Source organism: Macrotis lagotis, chromosome 3, assembly GCF_037893015.1.
Source record: "Macrotis lagotis isolate mMagLag1 chromosome 3, bilby.v1.9.chrom.fasta, whole genome shotgun sequence".
NCBI lineage: Eukaryota > Metazoa > Chordata > Mammalia > Peramelemorphia > Peramelidae > Macrotis > Macrotis lagotis.
In genome coordinates, this window is record NC_133660.1 from 218,251,864 (window position 1) to 218,279,557 (window position 27,694).

Below are 27,694 nucleotides of genomic sequence, written 5' to 3' on the forward strand. Positions count from 1 at the left end.
GAGAGAACTGGAATAAAAGAAGCTTCTGTCCTTTAGGAGGTCCCAGTCTGGTTAGGCTGACAATTCTCACATGAATACAATGGGAAAGGCACTGAATTTGAGTGAGGAAAAGCTGAGTTTAAATCCCATCCTAGATCTTCATTTTTGGTTCTATCTCTTTAGTTTCCCATCAATGTCTTCATCTGAAAAATGAAGAGATTGACTTCCAAGGTCCCTTCTAACTCTGTATCTATGATCTAAAGATATGCATTCAAGTACTTATGCCAGTCAGTAACTAAGTGACATTGGATAATTTATTGCCCCTTTTCAAGCATGTTAACTTCATCTATGAAAAGGGGATAGAATAAATATAATATAATAAATATATACATTTATATATAATATTTATTATATAATAAAAATAAAATTAGGTTGCTTGCATCCTGGAGAAGGAGAAAAATTTGCAACTTATAATCTTATAAAAATGAATGCTGCAAATGATCTTTACCTATGACTGTAAAAAGTAAAATACTATTAAAAATAATAAAAAAAGTAAAACATGGCAGGCTTGAGAGTTGAATCCTTTGTACCCTGACTCCAAATCTTGTGTGTGTGTGTGTGTGTGTGAAATTTCTGACATGATTTAAGAGTAACATCCATCCTCTGAACTTCATCTTGCATCACTTGGTCCCTTTGGTACCTAGCCCTGTGCTCTGCCCACATAAAGGTCTTAACTAGCTAATCTGTTGCCTGGCATGTGTATTAAAGCAGAGATGCCATTTCCCAAAGCCTGGCTGCAGAAAGCAGAGAATGCCCAGTTCTTATTTAATTAATGACTACAGATTGCCTCTGCTGCTTAAATATATATCTATTGTGTGCTATTACCCAAGCCTGTAGGCTTTCTAATAATTTTTGGCGCCAACAGCCTTAATGACTCTCAGAACTTCCCTCTGTGCCAAAACAACTCGAGTACTCTATTTATCAGGCCTGGAACATTCATCATTTCCATCCTTGCATCGATCAATACAATCTACCCTACGAGAGTGCACAGCCACAGAGGAGAAACCAAACGAAATCTATCAGCCCTGTCAGACTGGTGGCATGTGTGGTCCACATGTTATCTTCCAATGTCTCGTCCAATTGGGATGAGAAGAACAACAACAGCAACAATTACAGGATGTTTCGACAGCATTCTGCAGCTTTGTCCCAAGCACTGAGTGAGAAAGGTAGGGAAATGTGATTATCCCCATTTCAGGAATTGAAGCAAATTTCTCTTTAACTCAGCTATGGAATGGAAGGAGTAGGAAGGCTGTGGAATGGCCTTTCAGAGTGCAGTGACTTTATATATATTTATAAAATTAAATTCAATGGGTGGAAATGGTGTGGCATAGAGGGAAGAATGCTATATTTAGAAGTAAAAGTCCTGGGTTTGAGTTCTGACTTTGCCATGTGATCTTCGGTACATTAAAATATTCCTCTCTTAACATTATTTAAGGCAACTTGGTGATACAGTGGATAGCAAGTCATGCCTGGGGTTGAAGAGACTCATCTTTCTGAATTCAAACAGGCCTCAGATACTTACTAGCTATGTGACCCTGGGAAAGCTATTGAAACTGTTTGTCTCAGTTTCCCCATCTATAAAATGACTTGGGAAAGAAAATGGCAACACAACTCAGTATCTTTGACAAAAGAACTCCAAATGGGATAACAAAGAGTCAGACACGACTGAAACGATCAAACAGCATAACAGCATTGGTTTCCTCAACTGAAAATGGGGAGAATATATGTCCTTCCTATTTCATGGGATTGTAGAGGGGGAAGGATTTTTATAAAGCAAGATGTTATAAAAATATGAGTAACAATTAACAGTATTATTGTTCACTTTCTTGGATATGATATCAATAGTATGGGCATTCCTTCTCTGAGTATGATGATGGACAAATGAAGGAATAAATGAATGAATGAATGAATGAATGAGTGAATAAAAAGTGAGTGAATGAGTGAGTGAATGAATGAATGAATGAGAAATTATTTATTAAGCTTATGATGGGTGAAGCACTGAATGTAAAAATAGAAAAAGCAAGACAGTCATTGTTCTCAAGAAACTCACACTCTAAAACAATATATAAAAGAAAGTTCATCTGCAGGGCCTCAAAATCATATGAATACAGTAATAGCCTCAATGGAAAGGTTGGGGGTCCTCAGGTTACAAAAGTAGAGCAGATGATAGTGTCAGGGGACCACAGGGTACTGAGATATATAAATGTTAGGTTTGGCTTAGATGATCTTGGGAAGCAGAAGCAGGACAGATGGTAAGGGCTTATAGTCATCCAAATCATCAGAATGAATGGAGTTGTTGACTCCTTTCTCACATCCTATTAGCATCAAGCAACCTAGGCAAAAGAGGAAGGAAAGGAGAATGAGATTGGTTCTGGCATAGAACAGGGAACGTGAGTTGGAGAAAGGAATGACTTTCCATACTTTTGTATTCTTTATGATTCTTCTCTATGATTTTCCACCAAAAATCCACCCAAAAAGATCCATTCTAAGAGTCAAAGGTTCTAATAGCAATAATGGCAGCTGTATCAGTAGTAACATATACCTAGGATGTTTAAAGAGCATGTAAGACAATTATTATTTCAGCTTTTATCCTTTCTATCTTTGTGATAGAAAGCAAATCAGCACTGGATTTGACACTAAAAGACATGGATCGAAATCATAACTTTTCTATGTGACTTTCGATGGGTGAATTAAACTCTCTGAGATTTCATTTCTTCATTTGTAAAATAAGGGAATTGAACTAAAAGACTTTTAAATTTCTGCCAGCTCTAATCAGCTAACCAAATAAGCAACATGCCTTTATTAATTACCAACTGTGTAAAACATATTTTGCAATAAAGCCACAGAACTTAGACTATTAAACTATTAAACATTGTTTTGTTGTTCAGGCTTCCAGTTGTATCCAACTCTTTGTGACCCAGTGGACCGTAGCATTCTAATACTGTCCATAGGGTTCTCTTGGTGAAGATACTGGAGTGGTTTGCTATTTCTTTCTCCAATGGATTAAGGCAAACAGGCTAAGGGACTTGATCAGGCTCATATAATTAGAAAATGTTGGTTGGATTTGAACTTCCTGACTCTAAGCCCAACATTCTATCTACTGAGACACCTAGTCATCTCCAACTATAAAATAGGAATAAATGTACTTGATATTCCTCCCTGTAATAAATTTTAATCTTGTCAAGTCAGGCTAATTGGGATTATTGTTCTTATTCTGAAAGCACATGTACCAGACACAGTGGGCACAAAACTGAAAAAGCAATGAAATAATTTTCATCTGGAGGTAAACCTTCACCTGGATAAGTCTCATGGATACCTTTAGACTCTGCATAAAGACACAGGGAAATCCAAGGGGGGCATTCCATCAAAACAACACCCAGGCACAGATGGACATACATGCTTGCCACAGAAGTAGATTTAAGAAATATACTAAGAGAACAATGGATGCTATCTGTGAATCTTGGGTCCCTTCCAATTCTATTAGTCTATATTTTTTGTCTTTAGGTACCTCCCAGAGTTGACATTCTATTATCTGTGTTCTATGACTTCTTCCAGCTCTGTCATTCTATGTTATATGGCAATGGTGTCAACCCCAAATAAAAATGGTAACCACTAACCCACACATAAGGATCTCTGTGGGCCTCTTGTTGACTTAGAAAACCATTAATCATATTTTTATTTATTTTGCTAAAAATTTCAAAATTATAGTTTAATCTTGTTTAGGAAATTCTGGAGAGTGTTACACAATGTACCCAACAGATCCCAAGTGTTGGACACTTTTGTTCGAAGGTTCTTAAAGCTCTAACATCCAATCTTCTAGGCCTTAGGATCTCTGATATTCTATATTCTAAGGTTATTTGATCTCTAATACCCAATCTCCTAGGTTTCATGGTTTCTTCTAACTGATTTTATTTGCTCCAAAGTCCTTCTAGCTCTAACATCCAGTCTTCTAGATTCCAAGGTATCTTCTAGTTCTGATAGTATATGATCTAAGGTCCATCTGTCTCTAATATCCAATTTTCTAGGTTCAAAGGTTTTTCCAGTTCTAACTCTGATAGTCTATGATCTAAGGTCTTTTTCAGGTCTCAACCCTGGCAAGGCAGGAAGCAGATGATGCTGCCTGAGTCATGATTATGTCATATCCAACATTCAGTGGTAGTATTTGGCCACATCAAGGAAGGAGACAGGAAAACTATTTCAGCAGATGTAGATGATATCTCAGCCCTGCTGCTATGGAGTATATTCTATTTTCCAATGAGAGACTCTTGCTTTAGTTTATAGCTTTAAGCACTAAGTTGTGGTACCATAGGAAGCCCCAAATCTTCTTTTCTCTTTTGTTGTATGGACTCTACACATGCACACTAGTCCATTAGTAGCTAGCAGAGTATTGGGAGTATGTATATACAGTCCCCACACATGCTAGGTATTTATGTACTTCACCGTAGTTAGAAGTCAGTTCAAAGAACTGTGGTGATATGAGAATTCAAGATATAACCTATTCAAGAAAATGAGTATAGATTCAGTACCCTACATCCCTTGGGAAGAAAGGAGAGAAATTCACATAATGGGGGCTGTAGAGAATAAATGTCAGAGCTAGGATTTAACCCAACTCCTCCTAATTCAAATGCAGCACTCTTTCTCCTAAATCATTCATTCTCCACTTGTCTCCTGCCCTAGTCATACCTGCTCTGGTGCATCAGGCTTAGTTTTGCCTATCTATATTGGGAAGGGGGTGGAGGGGTACAGCTAAGTGGTGGAGTGGCTAGTGCAATAGATTTGGAATGAGAAAGACTCATTTTTCACAAGTTCAAATCTGACCTCAGAAACTTCTTAGCTATGTGTCTCTTAACCCTGCCTCAGTTTCCTCATCTATAAAATGAGTTGGAAAAGGAAATGGCAAACCACTCTAGTATCTTTGCCAAGAAAATCTCAATGAAGACATGAAAAGTCAGAAATCGCTGAAACAACTCCACAAATATTAGGAGAGATGTTGTCAAATAAGAACAATGTAAGTATGATTGAAGTACTCTGAGTTCTTGCCACAGAAGGATAGATCAATAGAATTAGTTGAAGTGAATTTGGGCACAGGAAAATAAATGGGTCTAGGAAAGGCAGAGCTATGTTCCAAAATAGCAGAAAGACAAGTCTTTGCTTAAGTTTAGAGAATACTTCTTAGTAATTTGAAGTAATTAAATGTGGTATGAGCAGACTCCAAGAGGTCAGGAAAATACTTTTCTAGAGGTTCTCAGATGGCACCTGTATGATACCATATGGTCAGGTACAAGTTGTATCAAATGCTTGTTAAGATATCTTGAATTCTTAAGATTCTGTGAGGCCATGTTAGAAAGAGCCTCAGGAGCAACAGAAATTACAAATGTGTCTGTGTGTGTGTGTGTGTGTGTGTGTGTGTGTGTGTGTGTGTGTGTTTGTGTGTGTGTGTGTGTCTGTGTGTGCGCACTTATGTATGTGTTTTCATGTGTGGTAACTGCTCTCTCCCCTGGGTGAGAGTGGAGACAGGGAAGCATCAGAGACATACTCAGACATATACTCAGCCTGCAGAGTCTGGGGCTGAGTTTCATCACTGGCTGCCTTCTTTCCTGTGTTATCTGACCAACCCAGGTTCATCCCTTTTTTTCTTCTTTGAATTGTTTCCCTGGGGCCCCAGAAAAACACAGACCAGGGGGGGTCCTTCATGCTTCCGGGAACACTTAGACAAACCCTTTCTGGATCCTGGGCCCTTGGCCTGAAATTCCAGAAAGGGAGACACACACAAGCTCCCACTAGCAGGTAAGATAAAACAGAATCTCAAGACTATGATGTATCACACATTATGGTATAAGATCATCCAACTCTCTGAGATAGTGTTTCTATAAAATGGGGGTTGTATACTATTGTCAAAGAGAGAAAATATGCCAGAATTAGGTGCCTGAGACCATTCCATCAAAACAGCAACATTCTAGAGGTAGGGTCCTCCACCATAAACTCAGAATGGTAATGAAAATTATGCTAGCAGGTAAATTAGTATTATCTGGTTCTTTACCAACTCTTACAGACTATGTACCATATTTTATGGCTCCTTTCTTGGCCAGGTTCAAGTTTCAAATGCCAAGCACATAATAATGGCAAGAAAAGATAAATATATGACAAAATTCCAGAACCTCAGGGCTAGAAGGGGTCTCAGAGGGCATGTATTGGAACACTGCTTGAAGAGAAATACTAACTGCAATGTCATTGATAAGTGGTCATATGGCACTCATGCCATTCCAAACTCCCAGACAACTAGGATCTTATTGGTGATCTCCTAACATGATTCAAATTTGCACTGCATATTTCCAATGGGTTGGAATCAATTACCATATTTTACTTAATAAGTTCTAATATTGTAAATCCAAATGCATGCAATCACTTCATGGGATTTATTATTTCTAGTCACTGAGAGCTACTCAGTGTCGCTGCTGCTACAGAAAAGGAGTGTTTCCTTCTGCCTCCATTCTCCACACCTATAACTTCTCAAAGTCTCCCACAGCACTTCCATTATTCCCTTATGTATTATTTCATCCTATTGGTTTCACGAGGGCAGAGACCGGCGAACTTTTTGCGTTTGTATTCTTAAAATTTATCATAGTGTTTGACCCATAGTTGTTTAATAATTTTCTTTTCATCCATTCACCTCTAAAATAGGAATAATAAATATTGCCTATCTTACAAGATGATGACGAAAATGAAATGAAAGAATGCCTCTAAAGCACACCAAAAGTTCACCAAAAGAGGCTTTGGTGAATGTTGTTAAGCGAACAGTCCATTTCCAGACCATTTGTTATCCAGCCAAGTAGGTTGGCCACAGTCAGGTTGCTGGAGTCAGCCAGGAATCCATCTCATGAAAGGTAATATTTTATAGCAGATTTTGAGGTTAGGAACAACCATCATTTGTGTTTCAAAATGGTTTTCATTAATGCTTCTTTTTCCAATCACTCATAATAAACCACAAAACATGGCGTTCCAGGACAAGTTAGGAGACCATGGAAAAAAAATTATTTTTCAAGTTTTGCTAAATCATTGCTGGTATCTTTAAGATAATACTAACTGACATTTAGACAGTGCTCTGGGTGCATGTTGTACTAGGAAAGCTAACAGGACTTGGAATCTGAATTTTTGGATGCAGTCCAGGCTTCCCCATTTCTTAAGAGGTATGTTTTTGGGTAAGCTGTTTCTGTTTTCTGTGCCTCTATTTCCTTATCTATAAAAAAAGGAATGATTATATTTATACTGACCACTTCCCAGAGTATTGTAAAGAAAATGCTGAAACTTAACTGCTAAGAGAAATTCAGGATATCTATGAAATAGCTGGGAATATATTCTATAGGTTGCTTTAAGGTTTACAAAGCTCTTTACAAATAATACCTTATTTGATCCTCACAACAACCTTGGGAGGGAGGTGCTAGTGTTATCATTCCCATTTTTCAGATGAGGAAACTGAGCAAACAGAATCAAGCAGTTAGTAAGCATCTGGGGTTGAATTTGAATTCAGAACTAGCACTCTATCCAACATACTCCCTAACTGCCTGTGAATCAGGTCTGTCAATGACCAAGCTTAGCCTTGGAGAAGCTCCCTTTAATGAGGGAGACCATGGGTGAGGAATATCAACTATACTGTCAGGCCCAGGGGATGTCCGGGGGATGTTTTGTTCAATCATGTTGAATTGCTATTATTTATTTTTTTAAAATTATTTGCATTTCAAGGCTTGGATGATTATGTGGGGAAGAAGAAAATGATGTATTTGGAAATAAAAATATTGTAAAAATAGAGCAGTTAAAAACTTTCTAAAAATTCATATACAAGAGCAAACACTGCCATGGAGGAATACCAGCCCCACCACGATGAGATTGTCTTCAATGCTGATGAAGCACACAATATTGTGAAAGAGTGTATTGATGCTATATTGGGTGGTATGGATTATAATCAGAATAATGTCAACCAATGGACTGCAGCTATAATGGAGCAATCCTTAACACATTTGATAAAGTTAGGGAAGACATATAAATATATAGTTACTTGTGCAGTAATGCAGAAGAGTGGATCTGGTTTACACACAGCCAGCTCATGTTTTTGGGATTCTACATCTGATGGAACCTGTACCATAAGATGGGAGAATCAAACTATGAACTATATCGTCAATGTTTTTGCCATTGCTATTGCCCTGTAACTAAATGGAAATATTATACTAGCACCTTTAACAGAAGAAATTATCAAAATGTTCTGGAATAGAACTATTCATAGTATTATTTATCTTATTATTATTACACTAGAAATGAAAATGTGTAGTTGGCTTTAGGACAGTCAGAGTTGAATATTATAATGTAACTAATCATAGAGCTCAAAGTGTACTTTAATTAAATACATAGTTAGAAAAATATCAAACTCAGAAAAATAAGATATTAAAATGTCTAAATACTGAATTTACATTTGCACCAACCTTCCCGTGACACTGTATCAAGGGAGTTGGAGGAATAAAGTTTGTTTTAATAACGTTCTTTTGAGGTGGAAAAATAGAATTCTATCTGCATAAGCCTGTATAAATTAACCCAAGTTCTTAGTTCAATAATTATTAGTGCCTCATTTGGTTATACATGCAGGATGCTATAAGCATGTTTTTCTTTTTTATCAAATACTGTTATATAGTAACTAGAATTAACATTTTTAAAGTTATTATTTAATGATTTATTGCCTTTTATTTGAAAATTCCAAGTTAAAAGTTGAACAGTATTGGTAGAGTGAGTTCTCTAGCCCAGTATAGTTCACCTAAGAATAATCACAATAATAATTGTCTTTCAAATCATTCATTCTATAGTCAGCAAATATTTGTTGATTATCCACTATGTGCAGCATTCTGTTTAGTTGCCACATTGCTGGTACCTTCCTCCCAGTTTGGAAACTGTAGCATTTTTTAATTTGGATTATGAACATGGGAATAAAAAAATTTGGTCCACAGTTTAGGAATACATAAGACAGTGAGATTTAATTTTAAGAGAAATATAAAATGAACAGAAGCCATGTAGAAGTTAGCCAAATCAAGTTCTTGCTATAAGTAGATTTTATTTACCATTGTAGACATGACTTAGAGAAATATTTAAAGAAAGTCAGTATAAATATGCACATTTAATTTTGTTGTTAGCTTCATAACTAATAAGTTATATTTATTGTTTTGATTATTAACTGGCATTTGTAAAACTATATTATGTTTTAGATATATTGAGTAAGTTATAAATATAAAGTGTACATTCATTAGCAGGTTATATAATAACTCAGAGCTTATGAAATGTAGAAAAAAATAATGAGGAAAGATTTTAAATTAGTGTACACACAGCTGGGCTACCAAATGTGAAATCAATCCACTGCCTAAGGAAGAAAATAAAGTTATAAATGCAAATTGAGTGAAACTAATACATTGAATTTTTGAAGAAAGGCTGAGTGATAATATAGTAAATATTAATGGGGCATAAGGTGGTGATATTTGCATGTTTGTTTTTTAGCTATATAAAAAGGACAGTTTAAGAAATGAATATTAGAAAAAAGATTAGTTCACTTTAAATGCTGTAATGTACCTGTTTTGGCACATTAAAAATAATCTCATAACTATTACATTGATGCTATTTTCTTGCACTTGAAGATTGTATTAGAGTGATCAAAGTACTAGTGTAATTGAGTGATGTTATTGAATCTCAGTTTCTTTAAAAAAAGTAGAAAATATGCCTTGTAAAATCATGTTTTAAAAGAATTTGCTTGATGCTCTTCTGTAGCTAAAAGATAATATTCTCTACCCTTATCTATAAAAAATTCATATACAAAACAGAAACATTAATTGTATTATAATTACTCTTATTATCTTAGTCTTCTGAACACTGTCATGAGTATTCTTTCCAATTGTTACAGGAGGACATTGAAGATTAGAAATGTCAAATAGTCCTTTGGGATCCAATCTACCAATCAGTTAATCCATCTATTGTCTGTCATCTGCTGCTTAACACAGTGCCTTGCAAATAGTAGGTGCTTAATAAATAAATCAGTCAATGACTGATTGACCTTGTCTATAGAGCCAGTCTGGTAACTTTTCCCATGATAAATTATCTTTGTGCACCTAGAACAGGAGATAGATTTAGAGATTTATAGAATTACAGAACCTTTGTTACATGTTGAAAAGGATGTTAGAACTAGAAGAAATATTAGAGACAATCTCCTCATTTTCCAAATAGAGAAATTGTGACCCAAAAAGGAAAAACAACTGAGTCAAGGTCACTTGGGTATGAAGAGCCCAGAATTCACAGTGAATATTCAAATTCTGCCTAATTAGTTACTTGCAAGTTCCTTGAGATTCTAAGACCTGTTGATGACATATATAGACCTTAATGCTATTTTTCACACTTCTCTGGCTGGATGCCCTGTCTACTTACTCTTCATGCTCCATATCTGGATATGTTTCAACATCCCATTTAGCCTATAGCCTATTCCATTATTGCTATAGCAGAATTTCTAAGATTTCCTGATTGTGTTGGTTGCACCCAGTCTGTTTAATCTTAGTCATTATGTACCCTCTACCACATTTATTATCCTATATTTCTTTTTTCAATTTTATATATATATTTATGCACAAAATCATCTTATGTATTCTTCTTTTTATCAGTTCTTTCCCTGGAGGTGGGCAGCATCTTCTTCCATAAATCCTTTGTAGCTGAATTGAAAATTTATAATATTCAAAATAAAATCATTCTCAATTTTCCTTTGAATGATATTGCTGTTACTATATATAATATTATCTTGGCTCTGTTCATTTCCCTCTTTATTATATTCATATAAGTCTTTCTATACTTTTTCTAAAATCAACCTGCTCATCATTTGTCACAGCACAGTAGTATTCCATCACAATCATATACCACAACTTGTTTTACCATTCCCCAATTGATTGTTCATCCTCTCAATTTTCAGTTCTTTGCAACCACAAAATATAAATATTTGGGGATATATAGGGTCTTTATTTTTTTCCTGATCACTTTGGAAATAATGTTAATATTGTTGGATCACTGGACATACACAAATTTATTACTTCTTTGGGGCATAATTCCAGATGATTTTTCAAAATTGGTTGGATTAGTTCATAGTTCTACAAACAACGTATTAGTGTCACATTTTCCACATCCCCTTCAAACATTTGTCATTTTTCCTCTTCTATAATATTAACCAACCTGATTCTCTGAATCGATAATGGATTTAGACCATATTTTACTAAATTGGATGTTTATATATGTATATAAAGATATAGATATATATAATTTTGGGTTTTTATCAAAATACTTCCTGTTCATAACTTTTGGCCATTTATCAGTTTGGGAATGACTTATATTCTTATAAATTTGGACAAAATTCCCTATATATTTGAGATACGATTTTTATCCAAGAAAACTGTCTATGAAAATTTCCACCCAGTTTTCTGTCTTACCTCAACACCTTTTTTAATTTAATATTAATAAAAATTATCCATTCACATATCATGATGTTCCTCTGCGCTTCTTGTTTATATTCATCAATTCTTCTCCAGTCCATTAAATCTGTATAATCAGCTTCATGTTTCTTTTAATTTATTTTTTCCTACACTCCTGAAGATGCCAAGTTTATAGAATTAGATTTGGAAGGGATCTTAGAAAGCCAATGAAGTACAACTCTCCACTTTTATAAAAGAGGAGGCTGAGGCACCTAGAATCCATTGACTTGACCAGGGTCACTAATTTAGTATCAGAGAAAGGAATTGAACTCAGGTCTTCCAGATTCCAAGGACTGAACTCTATCCACTGTGTCACTTGGTGACCTCCCCAACATGCAGGTACAAATAAGAAATTTTTCTATTAACATTTCCTATAAATGATAGTAACCACAGCTTAGACTCCTTGGACTTTGTAAAGAGCCAATTATCTTGAAGGAGATGAGATATCAGGGTAGGTAACATGATGCAAAGGAAAACAAGATTTTGAATCAAAAGATATGGCTTAAGTTTTAACTCGCATTAGCTATGTGAGAGTGACCAAGTCATTTATCATTCTTTGGATTCTGGCTTCTTCATCTGTAAAATAAAAGGGATTTAATCAAAGAACTCTATAGGTTTTTTCAAATTTGAAATTCTGACAATACTTAATCCAATCAGTTTTAGAATTTGTCCCAATTAGTCAATAAGAATAAAGTCAAATAAGCCTCTATATCTAAATGGCTCCAGATTGTGCTTCCATACCTCCAACACCAGTCAGTTTCTTGCTACCCATATGTCCATGGCATATTATCCCCCCTATTCTCCACACCTTGTTCCTTGAACTATAATTAAGTCAATAGTTAAACCCACCCTAATTCCGGAGTAAATGAAGTAAGCTTCCCACATCTTGAAAGACTATAGCTATAGAATGAGATATACTTTAGGACATACTCAATGTATGGATCTGTTTTACTCAATTATAATTATTTGTTACAAGATGTGGTTTTTCAGGGGAAGAGGAAGAGTTGGAGGTTTGTGACAGTGGTGTCAAAAAAGAAGAAAGAAAAAAGCATTAAATGTTAAAAATATACGAAGGAAAACTGAAGAAAATTCAGAAGGGGACACAGATAGGGTAGTGTTGGTACTACCATGTCAGACTTAATACATACTTTAAAAATTTGTGCAAAATATGAGATTCAGGTTTTATATACAATCTTTTCTTCTTTTGATATGGAAAAATATAGCTACTGGTATTTCTCATGCTCGTAATAAAACAAAATAAAGTTTAAAAAAGGATGGTCTGGTTTTGAACCTTAGAGGTTCAAACTGCCTAATCCTAAAATTTCCTTCCAAATCTGACATAAAATAGTTCATATTTTAAAGTTCTTTCCTAGTCAATATTCTGACTTCTAAGATCCCATCCAAGTATAACTTTCCATATTCCACTGTATATTCTAAGACTCCTTCTAGCTCTAAAATCCCATTAATTTATGTGCCAAATTGCTAGCTTATCAAGGTCCCTTTGAATTCTATTCCTGTCTTCAGAGGTATTAGCAGCCTCCCTAAAATGTCAGCTGAAAAAATTGAAGGACATCATTTCAACTCTTTCATCCAAGAATTTAGTCTCCTAAAGGGGATAATAATTTTGAAGAAAATTGCAACTGATTAATAGCTGAAAGAAGTAGATGAAATAACAGTATTTGCAAATTGCCTTTGGTCTATTGTTCGGTGAGCACAGAGTCTATATAAAATCAGCCCCCACCTACCAAGCAGCTCACTTTCAGTAATACTCAAATTCCAGCTAACAAAAGGGAAAGAGAACTCAGCCTGGGAAATAACCACCTTGGCATTGTAGGGGTTTTGTTTGAAGAAATGTTGTTGACATATTTTTTTAATCTATCACCTGAAATTCCTAATGTACCCTTTATATTCTTATAAGTAGTCCCAGAGAATCATCTTTTAAAATAAAGAATTAAAATGAAAGGAAATAATAAAACAATTAAGCAAAACTAACTGGCATATTACAAACATCTGACCTTACCAGCAGTGTACCATACAGCCTCAAAGATGGATGGGAGTTACCTTCTCATATCTACTCTTTGATGACAAGTTCAATCATCATCATTTCAGAGCCTTCAGGTTCAATTGTTTGATTGTTGCTTTTTTCCATTTATATTATTGTTGGGATCACAGAGAGTCAGATACAAATGAAACAACTGAACAACAAAAAGTCATGGTGTGTAGTGTGCTCCTGGTTCTACTTTTCAGTATATTCATTCATATAATTTTATGCTTCTCCCTTTCTTCTACTCATTGTTTCTCAATCATATTAATGTATTCATCACAACTTGTTTACTCATTCCCCCATTTGAGAAGCATCTGTTTTCTTTCCATTTATTTACTACTACAAAAACAAAGTGTATTGATACATTGTAAATATATATGGATTTTCTTGGTCTTTGAGCTTCTGGGTATAGATCCATAGAAGTTGAATCTCTTGGTAAAAGGACAGAGATATTTTAGTCATTTTCTATAGGCAAATAACAGAAATATATAAAACTGAGAACCATTTCCCAGTGGGTAATTGTAAAAGAACATGAGCAAACAGTTCTTAAAAGAAAGAATTGCAAACTATTAACAAATATATAAAATAATACTTCAAATTGCTGCTAATAACATCTAAAACAACTCTAAGGTTCCATCTCATACTTGGCAATTTGGCAGATGATGAAGGATAGTAATAGTTAATGTTGAGAAGGGGCAGTTGGAAAGATGGGTATGATAATACATTGTTAATTGAACTATGCAATGATCCAAACATTCTGGAAAGCAACTCAACACTGTAAGGAAAGAGGTGATTTACCTTGGTAAATCATTGCATTTCATGTTTTTTCTATTTCTAAAACCTGAGTATTTTTTTTAAAAATTTCTGTATGATACAATTGTAAGCTTCTGTAGAGTTAAAAATTCAATAACACTTCAGGTAATTAAATCCATTGAAAACTCACCTCCTTTGAAGTTTACAACCTATACAATTATCTATACATGTTTCTAACATCTATAAAACTATAGGTCACTCCCCCTTCCTCCATGGGATCAGTACTTGGTTTAGTTCATATTGGTTAGTATTCAAGTTCCAAGACCCCCTAAATTCCTGTAACTTTCAACTCTGTCATATCACCTGTTCAATGGGGTAATTAAAACTCAGAACACATTATTCCTAGAAATTGTACTACTTACAAAATCATAAGAGCATAGATTTAGAGATTTAGAGACCATCTGGTCCAACCCTCTTATTCCACAGATGAGAGAACTAAGACTGAGACAGGTAAATAGGCTTGCCCAGGACCACACAAGTATTATGTTTCTATTTTGATACATAAATAATTTCCTGTCCATTCAACCTTCCTACTGCCTTACTCTTCCTGAATCGACTCTATACACCATTTTGACCTCTTGTAACTTTTAATCTCTCTCTCTCTCTCTCTCTCTCTCTCCCATATATGCATATTACACATATCTATATAAATTTATAGTCCATATAAAGATATGTATGTACATATATAAGTAAGTATGTATAAATCATCATTAGTCAGAGTAGTCCATTCTCTGAGTATTTTGAATGATTAGTAATCCATCCTATTTTGTCCTATAGGCCATTAGACTTTGCCCCTCACACAGTGTAAGTGTTAATGCCAGACCATTTTACAACTATCCTTATGTTAAAAGGTCTGATTCCTCCCATGTGCTAAATTCTTCCTGCCTTACTGCTCTGATAAGGTAATCATCATCCCTGTCTGTGTAAGATTCCTTTGTGCTTGCTTGTATATATGTCAATAAAATACATATATATATATATATATATATATATATGCACACAAATATATAATTATATAATATACATATAAATTCTAAAATATGAACAAAAATGTTTTTTTCTTAAATTTGAATCTTTAACCCAGATTTTCAAGTGTGGGTAAATGGTGAATTTTAATATGAGGAACAATTATTCCCATTAACAAATAATGATTCATAGGAGTCAGACTAGGACTTGTCACTCTGGATGACTTCATTAGGCAGCTTCTCCCTGGAGGCTAAACAGCTTCTGTGGAACAACCAATGACCAGTCTATTTTGAAAAATGGACATGTGTCACTCCATGTTCCTCTACATAAACATATACATGAGCATATACCATCCCCAGTCCTTTTTGGGTATTAAATATGGGGCCCTTTACTCTCCTCAAGACAAATTTGTGGAAAGAATGAATGCCTCAATGAATGTTTTCAGAAATTATTTACAAGCTGGTAGAGAGAGCAACATTATCTCAATATTTATCAAAGTCTACAAAATGATCTCTGTTGAGTAAGAATGATTTTTCAGAATGGAAGAAAGGAATAGGTTACAGTTGATAAATTAGTCAAACTGAATAATGCATCATTTCCCAAACATTTTAATGCTATTTCGCCTCATTAGATGGCAAGTAAATGCTTCCCATCAAGGTTTTGTAATGCCAGATCTGGAAGGGCCTTTAGCATAGAAATCACAGATTTGGAGATTCCAAAGGGCCCTCAGGTATCATATAATTGAAGTCCCTTTCTTTTTTAAATTAAGGAAACAAAGGCACAAAAAGGGTAAAGGACTTGCCCAAAGTCATATAGTGACTTTAGTGAGATTCTGCAGTGCTATTATCAGAGAGTAGCTCATGCTTAGTTTCTTTTCCAAAACAGAGGCCACTTCTATAGGTAAGTTATGGAGTACTTGATGATTTTCCTTAAGCAGTAACATTACAGGACTATCTATCATAATCTAAATAACAATGCACTACTTAAACAAATAAAACAGGGGTGGAGCCAAGATGGCAGTGTGAAGGCAGAAATTCCTGGAAACTCATTCCCCCCAAATCTCCAAAAGTCATCAAATTATGACTCTAGTCCAAATTCAGAAGGACAGAACCCACAGAAAGACTGAGTGATATAATTTCCCAGTTCAAGACAACTTGGAAAGGTTTGTTCCACTGGGACCGGGGAGCTGGAAAAAGCCTCAGTGCAGCTGCAGCCATAGTGCAGCATAACCAGGCCAGGCACCTGGGTCAGTGGCAGAGGGGGCAGTTTCCAGAGCTCTTGGCTCAAGGATCATCAGGGACAACCAGAAGGGGTGGTGATAGAACTCTGCCACACCAGAATGAGTACAGAGTGGAGCTCTGGCCTCAGAGCAGGCCCCTATGGTGAGAAACTACAACTGGAGTTGGTAGAACCACCCAACACATCCAGAGCACTCAGCCCACAGATGGTAAGGGGGTGGGGGTGGAGACTGCAGAGGTCTCTCTGCTCTCCCTGGGTCAGAAACTCAGTTGTTTGCCCACAAGCAGACCCAGGTTATGGTCTGGGGGCCCCACAACACCACCATAGCTGAGCAAGGACTCTCCTCACAGCTCCAGGGCAGAGGGGAGGGCCTGAACATAGGCAAGAAAGCATACAGAGCCCAGAGCCTCTCATAAGACCTTGGAGGAATTAAGGTTCTTGTGGGTTGTCCTAAAAAATCACCAAAGCCTTGGAAGTGTGGTAAATCAGTCGCAGGATGAGGAAAATGGACAAAGAAAAGAAAAAGAAGAATCTGACCATAGAAAATTACTTTGGAGGATCAAAATACTCAGATAATGACAAAATCGAAGCTTCTATATCCAAAACCTCCAAGAGAAATAGAAAATGGGCCCAAGGCTATGGATGACCTCAAGACTTTGAAAAGCAATTAAGGCAGGTAGAGGAAAATTTGGGAGCAGAAGTGAGAACAATGCAGATAAATCATGAAAACAAAGTCAGCACCTTGGTGAAAGAAATACAAAAAATACTGAAGAAAATAGCACATTAAAAACCTGTTTAGGGCCAAATGGAAAAAGCAACACAAAAGCCAAATGAGAAGAATGCCTTAAAAAGTAGAATTGACCAGCTGGAAAAGGAGATAAAAAGCTCTCTGAAGAAAATAACTCCTTCAAATGTATAATGGAACTAAAGGAAGATGATGACTTTGCAAGAAAACAGGAAGAAATAAAACTATTCCAAAAAAATAAAAAATTAGAAGAAAATGTTAAATAGCTTATTGGAAAAACAAACTGACCTTGAAAAAACAGATCCAGGAGAGATAATTTAAAAATTATTGGGTTATCCGAAAGTCATGACAAGGAAAAGAGACTAGACTTCATTTTTCAAGAAATAATAGAGCAAAATTGCCCTGAGATCCTAGAAACAGAGGATAAAATAGAAATTGAGGGAATTCACTGATCACCTCCTGAAAGAGATCCCAAAAGAAAAACTTCCAGGAATATTATAGCCAAACTCCAAAAACTCCCAATCAAAGAGAAAATACTAAAAGCTGCCAGAAACAAGCAATTCAACTATCATGACTCTTTCACACAGGATCTGGCAGCATCTATATTAAGGGCTCATAGGGATTGGAAGATGATATTCTAGAAGACAAAAGATCTTGATTTACAACTGAGAATCAACTTCCTAGCAAAACTGAACATCCTCTTTCAGGGAAAACATGGATTTTCAATGAAAACAGGGGACTTTCAAACTTTCCTATTGAAATAACAAGAACTGAACAGAAATTTTGATCTTCAAGTACAGGACTCTGGTGAACCATAGAGGGGGTGGATAAGAAGAACTAACTATGAGGAACTTAATTATGTTGAACTGTTTGTACTCCTGCATGGGAAGAAGATATTGATAACTCATATGAACTTTCTCATTTATAAGACCTGTTAGAAGGAGCATATACATAGACAGGACACAGGAAGGAGCAGAAATGTAATGGTATAATAAAGTAAAAAGATGGAGTCAATGGGTGATAAAGAAAAAATACTGGGAGGAAGAGGAAGAAGGGGGCTAAGATATTTCACATGAGTCAAGAAAAAAGCTTTGACAATGGTGTAGAATGGGGGAAGGCAAGGGGAATGAGTGAGCCTTCATTCTCATGAGAAATGGCTCAGAGAGGAAATAAACATACACACACATACACACACAGACACATACAGACACACACACACACACACACACAATAGGGTATAGAAATCTATCTTACCCAAGAGAAAAAATGAGAGGAAAGGGATGAGATATGGGGGAATGTGGGGGGGGGGACGGAAGAGGGAATAGGTGATAGAAGAAAGGGAAGATCATGGGAGAGGATACTCAGATACAACACATTGCTGAACAACTCATCCCAGAGACAGAGCTTTTTTTCTCTCTCATTATTCTTGAGGTTTCCTCATCTTTTTGGGGGGGAGGGGATTTATGATTACTCTCACAACAAGATTATTGTAATAATATAAAATGGATAAACAAAAAAATAAATGAAACCTCTTAAAGACAAGTCAAAGATAGAGAAAAAAGGTTTCATATATACTAAAACATTCATAGTAGCACATTCCATACAGCAAAGAATTGTAAATAAAAATAAGTGATCATTGATTTGGGGTATAATGAATAGATTGTGGAGTACAAATATAATGAAATACAATGAATGTGAAGGCAGGAGACAAGTTGGCAGAGTGGAGGCAGGAATTTCCAGAAGCTCTCCCTCAGGGAGAGCCTCTAACCAAATTCTAGAGTAGCAGAATCCTCAGAAAGACTTAGTGAAACAATTTTCCAGTCCAAGATAACTTGGAAGATCTGGGGAAAGGTCTTTTCCACTGGGGTTGGAAAGAGCCACAGAGCAGCCCAAAACCATGGCTCCTCTGGGTCAGAGTGAACTAGTTCTAGCCTTCTAGGAACAACACATGGGAGCCTGGGTACCTGGGGGTGCTTGAGTCCATGGCTGTGGCAGCAGTTTCCATACTTCTTAGCCCAGGGATTGCAAATTACAACTTGGAAGGTCAGTTGGAAACTTCTGCTGCACCAGTGAGCATAGAGCCCAAGTCAGCATAGGCCTCAGTGCAACCCCAATCCAGGAACCTGCAGAGGTCACCCAACAGATACTTCCAGAGAGCTCAGTTCATGGACAGTAAGGGGAATTATGGGGGGACTATGGAGGTCTCTCTGCTATTCCTGAGGAAGGGACTTACCCATATTCAAATTCAGGTCACAGTCCTGAGACCCCAAACTGCCATAGTGGAGCAGGGACCCTCCTTGCAACTCCAGGGCAGAGGGGACCAGAGCAAAGATCAGGAGAGCAATCAGAAGCCCTTATAAGACATTGAAGGAATTGAGGTCCTTGTCTCTTTAAACAGATGCAAAAACCATCAAAAGCATCCTCCATCCTCGAAGCAGAGTGTCACCTTAACAAAGAGTTAAAATCAGGTCATAGACTGGGGAAATGAGCAAATAACAGAAGAAAAAGAATCTGACCATAGACACTTACTTTGGTCCCATGGAGGATCAAAATATACACACAGGAGATGACAAAGTCAAAGTTTCTATATCCAGAGCCTCCAAGAAAAGTATAAATTGGTCTCAGGCTATGGAAGAGTTCAAAAAAAGATTTTGAAAATCAAGTAAAGGGAGCTTGAAGAAAAATTGGGAATAGAAATGAGAGCAATACAGGAAAATCATGAACACCAAGTCAGCAGCTTGATGAAAGGGATAGAAAAAAAATACCAGGGTGGCTAGGTGGTGCAGTGAATAGAGCACCGGCCCTGGAGTCAGGAGTTCAAATCCAGCCTCAGACACTTAATAATTACCTAACTGTGCGGCCTTTGGCAAGCCCCTTAACCCCATTTGCCTTGCAAAATCGTAAAAAAAAATACCAAAGAAAATAACATCTTAAAAACCAGTTTAGGTCAAATGGAAAAAATCGTCCATATGGTCAATAAGAAGAGTATCTTTAAAACCACAATTGGCCAGATGGAAAAAGGAGATTAAAAATTCTCTCTGAAGAAAAATAATTCCTTCAAATATAGAATGAAACTAAGGGGAGTTGATGACTTTGTGAGAAATCAAGAAAACAATAAAACAAAAACCAAATGAATGAAAACCTAGAAGAAAATGTGAAATATCTCAATGGAAATACAACTGACCCTGGAAAACAGATCCAGGAGAGATAATTTAAAAATTATTGGGTTACTTGAAAGTCATGGACAAGGAAAAGAGTATAGACTTCATTTAACAAAAAGCTTCTCCAGGAAAATTACTTTGATAACCTAGAAGCAGAGGGGTAAAATAGAACCTGAGGGAATCTACCAATCACCTCCTGAAAGAGATCCCCCCCAAAAAATAACTCCCAGGAATGTTATAGACAAATTTTCCAAGTCAAAGAGAAAAATATTACAAGCTGCTGGAAAGAAACAATTCAAATATCATGAGCTACAGTCAGGATTAAACAAGATTTAGCAGTGTCTACATTAAGTTCTTGTAGGGCTTGGAATATAATAATCCAGAAGGCAAAAGAGTTTGGATTACAACAAAGAATCAACTACCCAGAAAACCTGAACATCCTATTTCAGGGGGAAAGATGTATTTTCAATGAAATAGGGAACTTTCAAACTTTCCCTGTTGAAATGAGCAGTACTGAACAGAAAGTTTGATCTTCAAGGTCAGGACTCAGGTAAAGTATAGAGAGAGTGGATGGGAAGGGCAAATTATGGGGATTTTATGAGGTTGAACTGCTTTGTATTCCTGAATGGGAAGAAGATAGTGATAATTCATATGACAAAGAATTAGAAATAATCACAATAGTATTCAACCACAATCATATACCACAAATTTGGTCTGTCATTCCCCCAATTGATGGGCAAATCCTTAATTTCTAATTCTTTGTCATTACAAAAAGTACTGCCATTAGAACATAAAGGCCCTTCTCTACCACCCCCCCTTTTATTAATCTCTTTGGAATATAGACCTAATAATGATATTGCTGAGCCAAAGGTTATGCAGTTTTTATAGCCCTTTGGGCATAGTTCAAAATTGTAGTCCAGTGTGATCTGATCAGTTCCCAGTTCCACCAATAGTGAATTGGTATTCCAATTTTCCCATATTTTCTCTAACAATTGTCACTTCCTTACCTGTAATAACAGACAATCTGCTAGATGTGAGGGAGTACCTCAGAGTAGATTCAATTTGCATTTCTCTAATCAATAGTGATTTAGAATATTTCCTCATATGACTATAAATAGCTTTGATTTTTTTTATCTGAAAACAGCCTGTTCATATCCTTCCATCATTCAGCAATTAGTGAATGACTTGTATTCTTACAGATTTTACTGTTTTCTATATATTTGAGAAATAAAGCCTTTAGCAGAGAAACTTGCTGCAAAAATTTTCAATTATAATTACTGTGTATTTCCCTCCATCCTATTTTCCCTCTCTTTATCCTTTTACCCCTGTTTCTTCTTAAAAGTGTTTTACTTCTGACCATTGACTCCCCAATCTACCCTCCCTTCTCTTATCTATTTCTCCTCCTACTTTTCTATAGCATACGATAGATTTCTATATCCAACCTAGTATGTATATTATTACCTCTGAACCAATTCCCAATTAGAGTAAGATTTCAAGCACTGTCCAACACCATCCCATCTTTCCTTCCACTGTTATAGTGCTTTCTCATCTCTTTTATGTGAGATAGTTTATACCATTCCAACACTTCTTTCCCTTCCCCCAGTGTTTCATTCTTTCTTACCCCCTTCATTTTATGTTTTTAGATATCATCCCATTACAGTCAACAAGTTACAAGTATTATTTTCCCATCTAGAAATGAAAACAATTTAACATTATTGATTACTTATCTTTTTATACTTCTCCAAGAGCCTTTCCAACTCTAAAAATCTCTTTCTGTGTTCTGGTATTCTATACTTTATTGACCTTCAAACCCTTATATTGGTCAGGTGTGCTAATTACTTGAGACAAGAAATAATTTGATATAATCTCATTTTTGATGACAATAGTCATTCATGTGTCCCTTTTACTGATGTTAGATTGACTGAAAAATATTTGACCTTTATCAGATAAAGCTGGATTGGACTGATCTCTCCACCTTTAGTTATCTCTAAGTGCAGGATTTCATGTCATAAATACATTTTGTGCCATGTATTTCATTAACTTCTTTTTTTGTTTTTCATTAACTTCTTTTGTATGTTTTTGTAATTCTATGATTTCTTCATTTATTTTAAGGCAATGGGGTTAAGTAGGCTTGTCCAAGGTCACACAGCTAGGCAATTATTAAGGGTCTGAGGCCAAATTTGAACTCAAGTACACCTGACTCCAGGGACAGTGCTCTCTCCACTGTACCGCCTAGCTTCCCTGTTTACAATTTTTTTAAAAGAATGAATATTATTCCAAAAGAAGCTGTTTTGTTTGAGTCATTTCAATCATGACAAATTCTATTTGATCCCTTTTAGGGTCTTCTTGGTAAAATACTATAGTGATTTGCCATTTCCTTCTCTAATTCATTTTTTAGATAAGGAAACTGAGGCAAAGTGACACACATTCTATCTATTGTCTAAGGAACCCCCGGTATGCAAAAGTAGTAGCTCTTAAAGAGCATACTTCAATTTGAGATTTTGTAGTGACTTTTTTATGGGAAGATCAAATGTTTCAATGACACAGGTTAAGTTGCACCAAGGTACAAAGGAAGGAAGGAAGGAAGGAAGGAAGGAAGGAAGGAAGGAAGGAAGGAAGGAAGGAAGGAAGGAAGGAAGGAAGGAAGGAAGGAAGGAAAGAAGGAAGGAAGGAAGGAAGGAAGGAAGGAAGGAAGGAAGGAAGGAAGGAAGGAAGGAAGGAAGGAAGGAAATAAGCACTCTTCTGTACCAGCTATTTTGCTAAGTTGTATGGATAAAAATATAAACAAAAAGGCAGGTCTCTACCCTCAAGAAGTTTACATTCTAATGAGGGAAGAAAACCCCAAAACGGGAGTTGAAGGTGGGAGGTAGGTACCTAGTGTGGAGACATTGTTTTGAAGTAAAAAAAGTTGAGAAATTAAAGGCCGCCTGAGGCCTTGTACAAAATTATCACTTAAGGAGGACCTCACCAATGAATCGGAATGGAAAGGAGGGCAGTTGTTAAAGAGGGAAATTCTATGCTGACTGCAAGGGGGTTAGATCTTCCACTTGAGGAAAACCCCAAATGCTAGGGGGAGATTTTCAAGATGAGATGAACTAGTTTTGAGAGTTTTAATGTAAAGCAGCCAAGAACAGTCCCTCAACGGAATAAGTAGGTCAAAGGAAGGTGTGATCAAAAACAAAACAAACACCAAGAAGAGAAAAATACTTTGTCTGAAATTAATTTCTTCATCTTGAAAATATAAACTAAAAAGTTTCAGAGGAATTTCATAGCTAGAGGGATTGGACTGTTATTGTTCTCTACATTGCATGAAGACTTGAAACTTTAAGACAAGAAGACAATTTTAAAAAACCAACTAAAAATGTCAAGGAAAAAACAATAAAAAGACTAGAGTACTATTGACAGGAAAGATGTAGGTTGGAAAATTTCTGAGATATTACCTTATACCTATTTGACTGGCTGAAAAGGACAAAAGGAGAGAATAACAGATGTTCGAAAGGGATTGTCTCACTGTTGGAAGAGTTGTGAAAGCATTAAGCAGTTTTGTGGAGCAATTTGGAATTGTGTCCAAAGAGCTATATAGTATCATGCCTACCCTTTGACTAACAATGTCACTCCTGGTTCTATAAAAAGAGGACAAAAAAAACAGGAAGGAAAAGTACTATATGTATAAGGATATTTCTGATGGCAGAAAATAGGAAATTGATGGGATGCCCATCAGTTGGGGCATCGCTGAACAAGTTTTGGAATGTGATTAACTGCTATTCTGTTATAAGAAGTGATGAACAGGATGCGTTCAGTAAAAATATTGCTTGAGCAGATATAATGGGAAATGTACTATATATATATATATATATATATATATATATATATATATATATGTGTGTGTGTGTGTATATATGTAACAGCAAAGTTGTAGGATAACCATCTATGAATGACTTACCTTTTGTCAGCAATGCTGTGACCCAAGAGAACTCTGAAGGACATGATAAATAATACTATCCATCCCAAAGACAGAGCTGATGGTATCTGAATACAGATTGAAACCTACTTTTTTTTTACTTAAATTTATTGGGGGGGGGGCATGTTTAGTTTTTGCAACATGACAATTGCAGTAATATTTTTCACGACTACACATTTTTAACCTATATCAAATAACCTGCTTTCTCAATGGGGGGGGGGGGGGGTGAAGGTTAGAGGAAGGTAGAGAATGTGAAACTCAAGGGGGTTTTTGTTGTTGTTTTGTTTTGTTTTGTTTTTGCAAGGCAATGGGGGTAAAGTGACTTGCCTGAGGTCACACAGCTAAGTAATTATTAAGTGTCTTATTAAGGGAACTCATTTCCTCCTGACTACTGGGGCCAGTGCTCTATCTGCTGTGCCACCTAGCTGCCGCAGGAACTCAAGGTGTTAAAAGTGAATGTTGAAACTTGGTTTCGCATGTAACTGGGGAAAAATAAAATAAAAATAAAGTACAAAAAAAAGAGACTAGAATATTGAATATTGAAAAAAGAGTAATTTTAATGAATGAAACTCAAAATTTTTAATCAGTGATATCCTGGAACTGTTAAAAGAAGTCCAAATGAGCATATGACAAAGAATTGCAAAACACTAAGCAAAAAAACTGAGGAATTTTTTTAATAATGGACATACATTTTATCACCATTAAAGAAATGATGAACTCTGATAAATATATCAATATATAAGGAAGGTGAATTGGTTTTGAAGTATAAAAGTCCCCAAATTGGGATGGCATTCTACAATAGGATATTTCACCATACTTCACATCACAAAAAGTTAAGAAATTTGGCCTAGAGATAGAAATGAACATACTATGAAAGTCTGATCTTAATCCCATTTAAAAACACTAAACTTGAGAAAATTAATTATCAAAAGTACTATTAATATTCAATGTTATTAAAGTGTGGCATCTTTAATAAAAGAATGGAGAATATATGTCAAAATTTTGTCTGCTCATGTGAGATATGACTACAAATCATGTAGTAAAATATGATTATAATGTAAAATCAAGTAAATATGACTGTAACAAAAATAGTCATAATGTGTAACATTAAAATTTTTGCATATTAGAAATTATAAAGTTTATTATATATCAATAAATTTTATTTTAGTTTGTTCCAATTAATTCATACCATAACAAATGTCAGATAACTAATGTTATCTTTGCTGCTGCTATTGTTCTAGAAGCAAGCTCCCTTTTAACTCTGATTTCTATGTTGTAAGATCCCTCCCAACTCTGATACTGTATGTTTTAAGTCCCCTATAGTCTTGATATTTTGATAGTCTATATTCATATTTTCTACATGCATCATTCCATCAGAGAAAACATCAATATTATTCAAAGCTTTAAGCAATACTTATTGGAGCCACCGTACCATACCAGATCAAGTGGCAAGGGAAGAATCACGAAAAATAAGATTTCCTTAAAGATCTAGTTAAATCCCCTTTCATTTTATAGAGAAGAAAGCTGGATCTCTCAGAGGGCAAGTGACTTGTCAAAGGTCACAGTCAGTAAGTGTCCAAGTCAAGGCTTAGGCTGAATAACCTAAGATCTATTCAAATTATAAACAAAGGCACATGTGCATCATAGAAAGAAGTCACTAAAATCCACACTTCATAGAATTTCCTTAAAAATAATTTGAATATTGTTAAGACTCTGGCCCTTGTGGAATTGTCCCAAAAAGGGATATCCAATTACAGAATTACATTTTAACAGCCATACCCTTGTTTTCCATTCAAGCATCATCATCAAGCACCCACAAAGTGGTATTTCTCCTGCATTTTACATGACTCCCGGGTGTGCTGTTCTCGCCTGTCAGGTCCTTTAAAATCATTTCCCCAATTGCTGGCCCAGCTCACCCTTTCAGGATTTGCTGTTCATTCAGCATGGCGCTGGCCTCCCCAGCTGCTCCAAGTGGGTTATCTCACCAAAGAGAGGGAAGCATTGCTCAGTTCTTCATCCCAGTTCTGGTTCCCAGACATGATTTCCATATCACATTGATGCATGCCAATGAGAGGCCCAAGCTCACCTACATTGCTCTTTTTCAGAGATAAAACTTGGTAGAATCACCAAACATCACTACCTCTGTGAGGGGCTTTCGTGCTGGGCTTGATAAGAAAGACAAAGACTCAGAGAGACACAGTGACAGGCAGAGACACAGAAACAGAAAAAGGAGTTGGGCACACAAAAAATAAAAGAATGAGAGAAAGAGAGGAGGGGAAGAAAAGGGAAGAAACTAACAGAGGGAGAGATGGAAGGAGAGAGAGGAAGGAGAGAATAGGAGAGAAGGAGAAAGAATGAAATGGGGAAGGAAGGGAAAAAAGGTGTTAGAAAGGGAGAGAGAGAGAGAGAGAGAGAGAGAGAGAGAGAGAGAGAGAGAGAGAGAGAGAGAGAGAGAGAGAAAGGTAGACTGGGAAAGAAAGGAAGAGAGCAGGAGGGAAGGAAAACAAGAAAAGCATAGGAAGAGAGGAAAATAGGTGGGTGGAGAGTGAGGGAAAAAAGAGGAGTTGGGAAAAAGGAATTGAATTTTTTTTAAATAAAATTAGCATGTTAAAAAGAGTTTTAGAACCCATGGAATGAACAGACTGGAAAGACTCCTAGGACTCAGATCACAGAACATCAAATTAGAAGATATTTCTTAGCACAGAGCATAGAATTCTAGGAACATAATGTGAAAATTGTAAAGGACTTTAGACATTATGTTATATTCATAGGAGGTATAAGGAAAATAAGTAACTTACCTAGGATCAAACAATTCATAAGTGTTCACATTCACACATGGATCCACTGATGCCAAAGTGTTCAGAATTACTGAATTATGTTCAGTCATGTCTGTCTCTTTGTGATTCCATGGACTATAGCATGACAGATCTTTCTGTCCTTCACTATCTCCCAAAATCTGCCCAAGTTCATGTTCATTGCTTCCATGACACTATCTATCTCATAATATGCTGCTCCCTTCTCCTTTCACCTTCAATATTTCCCAACTTCATGGTCTTTTTCCAAATAATTCTGTTTTCTTATCATTTGGACAAAGTATTTAACCTTCAGCTTCAGTATTTTTCTCTTTCAATAAATAATAAGAAATAATTTCTTTAAGTACTGACTAATTTGATCTCCTTGCTATCTAAGAAA

The 27,694-nt window shown here is 36.0% G+C and overlaps 1 pseudogene; it reads left to right on the forward strand.

Annotated features, from left to right (window-relative positions):
- Positions 1-7,892: 7,892 nt before the first annotated feature.
- LOC141516416 (dynein light chain Tctex-type 3 pseudogene) lies at positions 7,893-8,243 on the forward strand (annotated as a pseudogene).
- The last annotated feature ends 19,451 nt before the right edge of the window (positions 8,244-27,694 follow it).